This window comes from Macaca nemestrina, chromosome 13, assembly GCF_043159975.1.
Source record: "Macaca nemestrina isolate mMacNem1 chromosome 13, mMacNem.hap1, whole genome shotgun sequence".
NCBI classification, from domain to species: Eukaryota; Metazoa; Chordata; class Mammalia; order Primates; family Cercopithecidae; genus Macaca; species Macaca nemestrina.
The window spans coordinates 53,398,533-53,411,750 of NC_092137.1; the positions used below are offsets into that span (position 1 = coordinate 53,398,533).

The 13,218-nt window shown below is 36.6% G+C and overlaps 2 long non-coding RNA genes across 3 annotated transcripts in view; one reads left to right on the forward strand and one right to left on the reverse strand.

Moving 5' to 3' along the window:
- LOC112423704 (uncharacterized) overlaps positions 1-13,218 on the reverse strand; it is a 286,260-nt gene that overhangs the window by 58,439 nt on the left and 214,603 nt on the right. The window lies entirely within an intron of this gene.
- LOC105465025 (uncharacterized) lies at positions 1,281-4,893 on the forward strand. Of its 2 annotated transcripts, XR_977239.3 has the most exons (4): positions 1,281-1,397; positions 2,401-2,533; positions 3,471-3,578; positions 4,764-4,851. It is a non-coding gene; the product is annotated as an uncharacterized lncRNA (long non-coding RNA). The 2 variants fall into 2 exon arrangements; XR_011612254.1 differs by lacking the exon at positions 3,471-3,578 and having other exon boundaries at positions 4,764-4,893.

Below are 13,218 nucleotides of genomic sequence, written 5' to 3' on the forward strand. Positions count from 1 at the left end.
CTTTTATATAACTTTTCTGTCTTTGATTCTAAGCTATATATGTTACCATCTATCATCACATGCACAGTGATTTTTTATTATAGAGTTAAGAGAAAAGTGAATATAGAGAGAGAGATATTTTTTCATGCAGGCCCCAGCTTGGCCCTTAAAAGCATTTGTGTTTGTCATCCCTGCCATAGAGGAAAGACACTGAAGACCCAGGTAGAATTTCTAACTCCTTCCCTTGTCATATATGTGACTTTGGATTCAACATTCAACCTCTACTGATTTCAGTTCTGTTTGTATTAACAGGAAACTTAGTTCATGGCCTAGACATATTACCTTAACAACATAACACATTTTAAAACTTGATTGTATATTTAAAGCCTATGCCTTAATTCAGTGGGCAAGATTCAATCTCCTTGCCTCAAAGTAATTACATTCCTTGACTAAATTAGTCAAAGCATCTAGACTTTATCTTGAATTAGGATCAACTTGGAATCTGATGTTAAAGGCAGTGAATCCCTTTTGCTAAAGAAAACCACTCAATATTTTTCTACTTGTCAATTAACTAATTATGAAATATTGCTACCTTTTCCTTTTCGTATTACCATCCACTGGGACAACACCCTTAATCCAGCAACTCTAGTAAACTTACCCAGTGAAAAAGAATTTCATAATTATGTTTTTATAATACAATAAGTGCTCATGTCCAGAACAAAACTTTCGGTCACTCCAGTACCAAATCCTGACAATATTATTTATTAATAAGTGTTATATTAGAAACAAAGGGAGAATAAAAGGCTTGATATACAATAAGTAGTCTAGTCTCTCTTTTAGGATCTAGTTCTTTGCAGAAACCAAATTGTACAAATGACTAAACTGATGTCCTTTCTCGGGTATATTGAACTGTTAAAGTTTTATACACACACACACACACAAACACACACAAACACACACACAAATAGCTGGAATGTTTCTAGGATAGTTTACTGATTTTTAAATGCTATAGGGGAAAAGAAAGGTTTCTTGATTTCCTTCAGTACCCCAAAAAGCTAACAATAAATTGTAGTTTACTTGATGTCTTGATACGTAAACTGAATACTGTTGTAAATATTGATGCTTCTATAGGCTGAGAAGTCCAAGATTAGGGAGCAAGCATTCAGTGTCTGGTTAAGAGCCTTTTTGATGCAATAAAAGATATGTAGTCATGTGTCACTGAACAAAAGGGATGCATTGTGAGGGATCTGTTGTTAGGTGACTTCACCATGAGTGGTCATCATAGAGTGTACTTACACAAACCTAGATGGTGGAGCCTACTACACACCTAGGCTATAAGGTATAGCCTATTGCTCCTAGACTACAAACCCATACAGTATGTTACTGTACTGAATACTGTAGGCAACTGTAACACAATGGTAAGTGTGTGTGCTTCTAAACCTATGTAAATGCAGAAAAGGTACAGTAAAAAATACGGTATAAAAGATAAAAATGGTATACCAGTACAGGGCAGACTTTTAAAGAATTGGCAGTGCATTAGGTTAGTTTATACCAGAATCATCAAAAACACGTGAGTAATACATTGTGCTACAACATTATGAGAGCTATGATGTCACTAGGCAACAGGAATTTTTCAGCTACAATATAATCTTATGGGACTACCATCATATTTGTGATTTGTCACTGATGGAGATGTCATTATGTGGCATATAGCCGTGCCGTAGAATCAAGAGAGACTCATTTTAAGAAATTGGCTCACAAGATTGTGGAGACTGTTAAGTCCAAAATCTACAGGGTATACCAACAGGCTGAAGATCCAGTAAGAGTCAATGTTGCAGTTCAAATTCAAAACCAGCCTGTAGAAGCATCAATATTTACAACAGCATTCAGTTTAGGTATCAAGACATCAAGTAAACTATAAATTTCTTGTTAGCTTTTTGGGGCACTGGAAGAAATCAAGAAACCTTTTTTTCCCCTAGAGCATTTAAAAATCAGTAAATTATCCTAGAAACATTCCAGCTATTTGTGTGTGTGTATGTGTGTGTGTGTGTGTGTGTGTGTGTGTATAAAACTCTTCCTTACTAAAAGTCCACTGATTTAAATGTTAATTCCATCTAAAAAAATATCTTCACAAGAAAATCCAGACATGTTTAACTGAATATCTGAGTATCATGACCTATCCAAGTTTGCCACATAAAATTAACCATCACAAGTATTCCAACTCTTTAACAGATATTATAGAAATCATTTTGAAATAACATAGAAATGCTTCATAAATATAGTGCTACAGAAATACTTAAGCTGATGATCAAGCTAAAACACTGCTTCAACAGAAGTTCATGTCTTAATCCATTTGTGCTGCTATAACAGAATCCCACAGACTTGGTAATTCATTAAATACAGAAATTTATTTTCTCACAGTTCCACAGGCTGAGAAGTCCAAGATCAGGGCGCAAGCATTCAGTGTCCACTTAAGAATCTTTTTGCTGCATCCTCATATGGCAGAAGGCAAAAAGGAAAGAGGACCAATGCCACATGAAGCTTATTATATAAGGTACTTAACCTCATTAACAAGAAAGGAGCCCTCATGGGTTAATCAGCTCTTAAGGGGCCTACCCGTTAATACCATCACACTGGCAACACCTCAGTTTTTGAGGGGTCACATTGCATAGCAGCTCACATACAAGGACCTCATATAAAAACTACTACTACTACTACTAATAATAATAATAATAGTAACTCCATGGAGAAATTCAAGAACTCCATCACAGACACACAAAATCTGCCCATTCCCCAGATTCTGGTTGTGGAGGGTGGGAAGGGGGCAGGAATGGGAAGAGCAGAATTATAAAAACAGAAGACCTGACAAAACCGGAATACCTAATAGTAACAGATAAAACTCAAATGAATTTGTCTTCATCTTTAATAAAATAATTCACCATGTTAAGGGTAAATGGGCCAGAGTATTAAATACTAATGGAAAAATTTTGTTTGAATAGCTGAAAACATCACCAATGCATGGTTCATCTGAACTAAATTAATCTGGAAACTTATAAAGGTGCAACATGAATTAGAACCACCCCATAAGAATCCTTTGGGAATCTCCAAAATACTTTTATATAATTGCCTCTATCTGTTGTTTATAAATATGTATCTATAGGACCGGGCACAGTGGCTCAAACCTATAATCCCAGGATTTTGGGAGGCCAAAGGGGGTGGACCACCTGAGGTCAGGAGTTTGACACCAGCCTGGCCAACATGGTGAAACCCTAATTCTATTAAACATACAAAAATTAGCCAGGCACGGTGGTGCACACCTGCAGTCCCAGCTACTCAGAAGGCTGAGGCAGGAAAATTGCTTGAACCCTGGAGGCAGATATTGCATTGAGCTGAGATCGAGCCACTGTACTCCAGCCTAGGTGACAGAGGAAGACTCCATATATATGTGTATGTATATCTATATGTATATCTATCTATTATTTATTTTATAGATTTGCTGAATGACGAATCTAACAAAAGCCACAACATCCACAGAGGCAAAACCAAACCAAAACAAAAATACTATTAGATTTCGTGTTCCCTGTCTAGAACATTCTAAGGTATTTACCGAGTAATCTAGGACATTTGTACATATGTTACGGAACACTTATTCATAATTTTGAATCATGCAAAGCTTTGCCACTTACTCAGAAGCATTGTCTTTATCACTCACTATTCTCTATGGAAAAAAATGAAAGGGACCTGTAGCAGAAGTGGAAAGTTACTACCTTTAGATAAACAGAGGTTTCAGAGAGCCTCCGGAAGCAAACACACTGTGGAAATTTACTGCTAACTTATGATTCTTAGCATAAGCTGCTGAGGACAAGAAGTAGATAGCGTCCTCCCAAAATTGGTGGAATAAGGTTTTCCTATGTCATACAATCCTTTACATACTCTTGGTTATTTTGTACTTCATACTTTCCCTCTTTATTATTTTAAGATTTTGCCCCTCATATTTATCCTCTAATGGTCCTCATCTTAAGTTTAGGCTTTACTAGAGACACTTATCTCCTACACCATGGTTGTTTCTCTGTTTGTTTTAACTATGACTGAGAGGGCTCCATCCTCATCTTCAGGGGACATTTGGCAAAGTCTGGAGATATTTTTGGTTATGTAGACTAGGGGAAGGTTGGGTCACTGGCATCTGTTAACTAAAGGTCAGGAATGTTGTTAATCATCCTATAATGCACTGAACAACCTACTGGCCACAAACACACACAACGAAGAATTATTTGATCCAATATGTCAAAATGCAGAGATTAAAGAATTCTTCGTTTGATAGTCTGTAATGAAGCTTTGACTGAATGAGAATGAAACCATGGTTCTGAAAATGAGAGGTTCCCATCCTCGTAGAAAATGACTGTTCTGCAGCTATGTTAACAAGGAGCTACCAGAACCAGTTTTAAACTCATTCATCCATCACTGAAAATCAGCCTCTGTTAATACCCTTTTACAAGCCAACTGATCAATGGCAGACTTTTGTTTTTGAAAGTCTGACAATCACAAAGGTACTCATTCCAACAAACACACTACTCAATGCCAAATAATCAACAACAGTGACCACACCATATACAGATGTGATAAAACCACTTATACTTCTGAAAATCCACCAATCCCTGAACTCCATGCTTCTCAAAACCTTACATACAATTAGTAGGTTTCTTTTTGGGGGGGAGACTTCCTGACCAACATAGATATGCCTTACTCTCTTAAACAATAATTTTACCTTTGTCTTTATATTCCAGATACTGACAAACCCAGAGCTGTCAAAGCATTATGAGACCGCCACTCAATATCTGAAATAGAAAAGTAAAGATGAATTTATTGATTTTTATAATAAGAGAGAGCTATGCTCATCAGGAACAACAAACTGCTGATACCATATAGTAATTTGAGGAAGCAAGGATTTCTTCCCATAAGAAGGCTGTGGCTTTCATATCGACAAACAAAAAACAGACAAAAAATAAACGCCACTACTTTTGGTCAATAACATGGGCTTGCACATGTCTCAGGTTCCTAAACCAAGCAGAGACTAGGAAGAGGCCATATGATATGATAATGCGGGAATGTAGACTAAACAAAGGAGGCTTCTTCTTTTACAAACTGACTAGACAGGGAGGGTTCTCATGAAAGATTTATAGGGCACCCAAGGCAGTCTGACCACTTAACTTTTCATGAATTGGTCACCACTCTAACAAATCTCCAATCATTGGCCATCAGAGCTGGATTGTATTAGAATTGTTGCTTATTCCTCCACTCACTCATGTCCTATACAAGTTTCCCTTATATATTCAACAAAAAAAGAAAGTCCAAGAAAAAGCAAAAAATAAAAATAAAACTGGTCTGTACTATATAGATAATGGCAAAAGCAAAACAAGCAGCAAGAGAATAAAAAGCTTAATGGCAAAGTATATAAATAAATAAATAATCAAATGATATACTTTTAAGCCCAAAGGTCTAATAACCTTATACAAAAGCCTAATTATTCATAATATAAAATAATGTATTTGTATAAATAACTATACAAAGATAAGGCTTAATTTTACCAAAATCTTGGTATAACACTATAAAAAGCCCTGTTTGATTACAAATCCTGGGATAAATTCAGCAAAAAGTAAATTTGGCAAAAAGAGCTCAGTGGAACTCGTCAGAACTCAGATTGTTGTTCAAAGTAACTGCTCTGGTCCAAAATACAGAGTTTGAGCAGAAGGGGCCCATTGAGGGCACCTGTTGCTCTGAGCATCCTTTGTAATCCTGCTAAGCCAAGGTCTTTGAAACAGTCTCAAGTAGAACCATGTAGGACCTAGTACAGTTCTAATAAAACTGTTGCTGTAAGAACCTGAGAAAGAAATGGTGCCTTTATCTGTTCCTACACTGAAAGGATGAAATATTTCACTGGGTTTTAAGAACCTTGACCCTCAACCTAGTTTCTAGGAAATAGATTTTCTCCTTTCTGGTCACTCGGCTATAATAAAATAATAAATATAACATAATAAATAGAAATATAATATAAAAGTTAATCACAGATCATATCATGAGGCTACCCAGATTTCATAGCACATTTCTTGGGAAGCATTTCATGCTTAATTTATATAATTGTTTTTAAAACATTTATTGAATGATAATTATGTCCCAGACATAGTATTGCATGTTGGATATTCAGCAATATTTGCCCATCTATAGTTCACCATTTGTCTGTGATTAGACTATGTACTTAGAAAGCTCTAAAATTAGTTCTTAATATTGTCTTCCATTTTTTATCAATGAAACCTCAAAATATAAAATTTTAAGCTTTTCTTACATGATTCACATATTTACATATAAAGAGTAGAAAAGTCTGGCATCCTGACTTTTTGAAGAAAAATAGATGGTAGAAGAAAAAAAGTCATCTGATGCTTTAGTTTGCCATTAAAACATCCAACTGGAGTAGAGAAAAAAAAATCCTTAACCATTAATAAGGCCATTTTTAGTCCCCACGTTTACAGGATAGTCATATTAATGAAGTAATTTCATTACTAAAATAAAATTATTTTCTTCCATAGTGACACAGCATCTAACAAAGTATTTAACCCCAAAATTCAGATCACTCTTAATTTTCTCATTCACTTCTAATCTATCAGTTAGTCTGTTCTGCCTGACTACTACATTCCCAAAATGTATTCCAAATCTACCCCCTCATTTCCACTGCACAGGCAATTCCCTAATATTTGTCCTGATTATTATCACAGCCTACCAAATCCTCTCAGTTTTTCTATTCCTGCCTTTCTATAATCTACTTCCCAACAAGCAGCCAAAAAGATCACTTTAAAATATACACCATATATACAAAAACAGACACAAAGAGCAATGGAAGAGAATAGAGAACCCAAAAATAAGACAGCACACCTACAGCTATCCGATCTTTGACAAATCTGGCAAAAACAAAAAAAAAATGGGGGAAGGATTCCCTATTCAATAAATAGTGCTGGGATAACTGGATAGCCATATACAGAAGATTGAAACTACATCTCTTCCTTATACCATATTAAAAAAAATTAACTCAAGATGGGTTAAAGACTTAAATGTAAAACACAAAACAATAAAAACCCTGTAATACAAGCCAGGTGATACCATTTTGGACACATGAAAAGGCAAAGATTTCGTAATGAAGACACCAAAAGCAATTGCAACAAAAGCAAAAATGGACAAATGGGGTCTGGTTAAACTAAAGAGCTTCTGCACAGCAAAGGAAGCTATCAACAGAAGAAACAGACAACCTACAAAATGGGAGACAATGTTTGCAAACTATGCCTCTGACAAAGGTCCATCATCTATAAAGAACTTAAGCAAATTTACAAGAAAAAAAAAATCCCATTAAAAAGTGGGCAAAAGAAATGAAGAGACACTTTCAAAAGAAGACATATGCAACCAACAAGCATATGAAAAAAAAAAAACAAAAAAACACTCAACATCACTGATCATTAGAGAAATGCACATCAAAGCCACAATGAGGTATCATCTCACACCACTCAGGATGGCTACTATTAAAAAGTCAAAAAATAACAGATGCCAGCAAGGTGGCAGAGAAAAATGAATGCTTACACACAGATAGTGAAAGTGTAAATTTGTTCAATCATTGTGGAAGACAGTATGGCTATTTCTCAAAGACCTAAAAACAGAAATACGATTTAACCCAGCAGTTCCACTACTGGGTATATGTCCAATGGAATATAAATCGTTCTGTTATAAAGACACATCATGCACACATATGTTCACTGCAGCACTATTCACGATAGCAAAGACAGGGAATCAATTTAAATGACCATCAGCGGTAGACTGGATAAAGAAAAATGTGGTACTTGTACACCATGGAATACCACACAGCCAAAAAAAAAAAAAAGAACAATCTATATCATTTGCAGGAACACAGATGGAGCTAGAGGACACTATCCTCAGCAAACTAACCCAGAAACAGAAAACCAAATCCCACATGGCCTTACTTATAAGTGGGAGCTAAATGATGAGAACACAGGAATACATAGAGGGTGACAATACAGGAGGGACCTGGGGTCTATTGGAGGGTGGAAGGAGGGAGGAGGGACAGGATCAGGAAAAATAACTAATGGGTACCAGGCTTAATACCCAGGTGACAAAATAATCTGTTCATCAAATCCCTGTGACACAATTTACCTGTATAACAAACCTGTACATATACCCCTGAACTTAACACACACACACCATATAACATTCCAGCTTAAGACCCTCTATTGGGGGTGGCACAGTGGCTCATGCCTGTAATCCCCGCACTTTGGGAGGCCAAGGCAGGTGGATCAACTGAGGTCAGGAGTTCAAGAGCAGCCTGGCCAACATGGTGAAACCATCTCTACTAAAATCACAAAAATTAGCTGGGTATAGTGGCACGTGCCTGTAGTCCCAGCTACTTGGGAGGCTGAGGCAGGAGAATCGCTTGAACCTGGGAGGTGGAGGCTGCAGTGAGCCAAGATCGCACCACTGCACTCCAGCATGGGTGACACAGTGAGACTCCATCTCAAAAAAGAAAAAAAAGAAAAACAAAAGACCCTCTAGTGACTATCCATCATGTTTAGAACAAAATCCAAACTATTGACCATGACCTATCATGGTTGTTCCTAATTTGTTGACACTATTTCCTACCTCTTCTTCCTCATGCAACACAATCCTGCCTCACTGGCTTTTTTCTGTTCCTGGAAAACATCAAACCCTTATTTGTCTTAGCGCTTCTGCACCTATCATTCCACTTGATGGAACTGACTCTTTCACTTTTCATATTGAAGGTTTCTATAGTCAATCATATCTTACAGTAAATGTCACCTATTCAGACAGGACTTTCCTATCTACCCATAGTCTCTTTACATCACTCAGCTTTATATACCAAGCATAAATTCTTCATAGCACTTACAAAATATGACATTACATTCTTGAATAATTGATTTATTTTGCTCCTTGTCTTTCTCATTCGTTGGAATATAAACCCTAAAAATGCGTGACTGTCTTACTCACTTATGTAACCTCAGCACTTACAACCTCTGTGCCTGGCAGATACGAGATCAATAAATACGTGTTGAGCAAATACATTTATGATGAATCGACTCATGAAACCATGCATTTGGATGGGGAACAGGTTCAGGTACAGAGGAGTCAGAAAAACATCTTACATGTATGAACCACAGAGCCTCAAAGAAGCAATGGATGGTTTCCCATTCCTTGCCTTTATTATAGTTCTTCCTTGGCAGCCTCAAAAGTGGTGTTTAGGTTTGGCTTATTCAGGATTATTTGATATCTTCTCCTTTAGAGGTCATACCAATTTCTAGATCATTATTGTCCAGAGGCAAAAGAGACCAGCACATGCCCCAGAAGTACATCTTCTTCAGGGACTGTAATAAAAGCTTTAACTAAGAATACTTATTAATCATATTTTATTGTCAGGAAGCACTTGAAGACCAGCATGTTTCCTAAGTCTTGGAATGGTAGAGGTAGAAACACAAGGCTCTTGAAAACTCTTAGAATTGGTGCCAGTGTGTCATTTAACTCCCCTGACAAGCTCTTACCCTTCCTTTTTGCATCAATATAAGGCAGGGTTCATCATGTTATTTTTGAAAGTATATTGCTCATCTATAGTGTTGTCATAATATTATTTTTTATATAATCACACCTTCACTACATAGATCTTGGTCTTTAATTTGTATAAAGGTATGTGATATGTGCAGAGCAGCATAGTAGTGAAAAATGAATAAACTTAAAACTAGAAAGACCTGGGTTCTAATTCTGCCCCTCACTAGCTATACGAACTTGGGCAAATCTCAAAACTATCTCTCTGAGCCTCTTTTCTCACAGTAATACTTAAAATATTTCAAAACATTGTTACAATAAATTTTCTACAGAATACGTTCATTATAATGCCTGACACATCATAGAAAGAAAATAAGTGTAATTTACCTCTTAAAGTTTCTGTTGTCTATCCTAACGGCAAGTCACCTTGAATGTTTTCGGAGCATTGATAGGGCAAACAAAATATATTTTGAAAATAAGAAATATAACCTTTCAAATAAAAATATAAAAATATAAATGTAGAAAAATAATATACAAATAATAGAATATCTGGAATACCAAGCATTGTAAATAAAATCATAGATATTAACTTGGGTATGAAAGAACTGGCACAGCTGGGAGGCGGTTCCTGGAGAACAGGTCAGGCACAACACCCACCAGAGGAGTCAGCCCTCTCTAAGAAGGATTCAACATGGAGGGCCACGCTTTTTGTTTGTTGTTGTTGTTGTTGTTTGAGACCTCTCTTTGTCACACAGGCTGGAGTGCAGTGGTGCAATCTCGGCTCACTGTAACCTCCGCCTTCTGGGTTCAAGCAATTCTCCTGCCTCAGCCTCCCAAGTACCTGGGACTACAGGCGTGTGCCCCCATACCCGGCTAATTTTTGTATTTTTTGTAGAGACAGTGTTTCGCCATGTAGGCCAGGCTGGTCTCGAACTCCTGACCTCAGGTGATCCACGGGCCTCGGCCTCCCAAAGTCCTGGGATTACAGGTGTGAGCTACCATGCCTGGCTGAAGGGCCAAGATTTTAACTTTTTATTTTGGAATAGCTTAAGCATAAAAGTTACAAAATAGGAAGTATCCTTGTACCCTCTACCATTATTTTCAACATTTTTCCACATTTACTTTCTTTCCTCTCTCTCTTTCTCTTCCTCCATGTACAATATTTTTCTGGACTATTTGAGAATAAGTTGCAGAAATGTTCCCCATTTGCTTCTCTAATTGCTTCCATGTAAGTTTTCTAACAACAAAGATGTCCTTTTACATGATCATAACATAATTATCAAAGTCAGGAAAGTAACTTTTTTTTTTTTTTTTAGATAGTGTCTTGCTCTGTCGCCCAGGCTTGAGCGCATTGGCACTATCTCAGCTTACTACAACCCCCGCCTCCCAGGTTCAAGCAATTCTCCTGCCTCAGCTCGTGGAGTAGCTGGGATTACAGACGTGGAAAGTAACTTTGATACCATAGTGCCACCAATATACAGGCCTTTTTCAGAGCTCTCTAACTGCCCCATTTGTACCCATAAGCAAAAGACAATCCTGGATTATTCAGTTGTCCTGTCTAGTCTCCTTTATCTGTAACATTCTCTGCCTTTCTTGGTCTTTCATGTTACTGATAATTTCCAAGGATACGGATCAGTTATTTTTGAAGAATGCCTCTGAATTTAGGCTTGTCTGCTGGTTCCTCATGATCAGATGAAATGATGAATGTGTAATCTACCATGGCAAAGAACACATACATACCCACCAGACTAGAAATTAATAATAAATATTTTACTTTATTTGAAAAATAAACTATGGAAGAAAACATGAGTGCTCACCGATGAGAGAAGAAGGCAACAGACTATTTTAATTCATTTTATCCTAGTCGTGATTGGCTTAGGAGCTTTAGAGGAGACAATGACCCTAGAAAGCCTGGAATTATGACAGAAATAAGGAGGAAATGAATTGAATTGAGTATCTATAAAGGTAGAAAAGGAAATTAGTACTTATGTTTTATTTCATATTTTTGTTAATTAAAGCAAAACATTTATGCTAAGCTCTAGTCCAGCATATAGATGTGCATTGTTTACCATAGGAGAGTACACAGCCTAGACCTCTCATCACCCTAAAGTGTCCTGTGAGATGGAAACTGACTTATGTAACTCCAGTTTACTAGACTTCAGATTTGGAGTGACTTTTCTCATCTCCTCTTGCTGGGCTTCCTACGGCTTCTGAAGCGTTACATGTAGAAAACTGCTTTCCAAGAAGCCCTCCCATTAGGACGCAATTAGGATCAGCTGATTTCCATTCACAGCAGATTGGCGCCCACTGAAATTAAGACTTTAGAGATTTCGTGACTAACGTGGCCAACTTTTTGCAATGAAAGTTTAAAACTGCGCTATTATAAGGATTTCTCTGTGCACTAAAAGCTTAGAGAATAGAAAAAAAAAACACGTAGAAACTGCAGCATCTTTAAAAACAAGACAGTTGCATTTTAAAAAAAATACATAAAGAAATTGGAAGACAACAGAATCCCAGCTGATGCCATCATTACATTTTATGGATATTCAGTCTAAAGCATTTAAATTTAACGAATAAAAAGACACGGGGGAAGAAGGTAATGTTCCATTTTGGTACTTTAAACCTGTTGTTTATGTTTTACTGAATGAGTTCCCAAAATTTTCAGCTGTTCCTGCTTAAAACCAGAGGCACAAATATTTGAGATCTGGAAAAAGATTATGAATCAAGACAAACACTCAAATTATTTTAAAGAAACAGGAAACATCTCAAAATTTCAGTGACAGGAGATGGGAAAAACATCATTCTAAGCAATGATTCACACCATGAAACGCACATCAATTTATCAGAAAATCTGGTATTACCAAAATGAAAACTCAGTGATGCTATTCTTTGAAAGAATAATCCAAAATTTATCTTGCAAAAGAAGACTAACATCTACCTCCATTTCTTTTAAGTAAATTCTCTTCATTAGCTCCACCAAATCTCAGAAATGTATATTATAAATATTTTCTTATACATAAATTTTTGAGACCAGACACTGAATGCTTTTTAAATTATAACATTAAATATATGAATGAAACAAAATGAAAATCTAAGCATTCAGTCTCACCAGTAAGGTAACACTTTCCCTTTCGTATATTCAGTATATCATTAATGCCAGGTGAGGTATCAGGACCCCGGCATTGGAAAGGAGTTGATTTGCAGGTTGCTAAGAAGAATTTACGGATGACAGTATAGGTTTGAAAAGGAAAGTTTTATTAGATAGAAAGTATGCTGTAGAAGAGTGCAGGGTACCTCAGCAAGAGAGGAGTGAATGTGCTGTGGTGGGTTTTCCTTAGGAACATTTATGAACCTTAAAGTGGGACCTTAACGGTACTTTGGTCCATATTAGCCACGTAGATCATGATAAAGGATTATATTTGTAGACATTTTAGTGCCTTAATTAGCCACGTAGATCATGATAAAGGATTGCATTGTAGCCATTTCAGTGCCTTATTGCCAGCAAGGGTTGTACAATGAGTTTTGGCATGCATGCATTCCGGAGATATATAGAAATTCTAGTTAATTACAAGCTTCTTTTTGGAAAGAGGCCTGGAACCAGATGCTGACTTTAGATCCTAAGGAAATCTAATT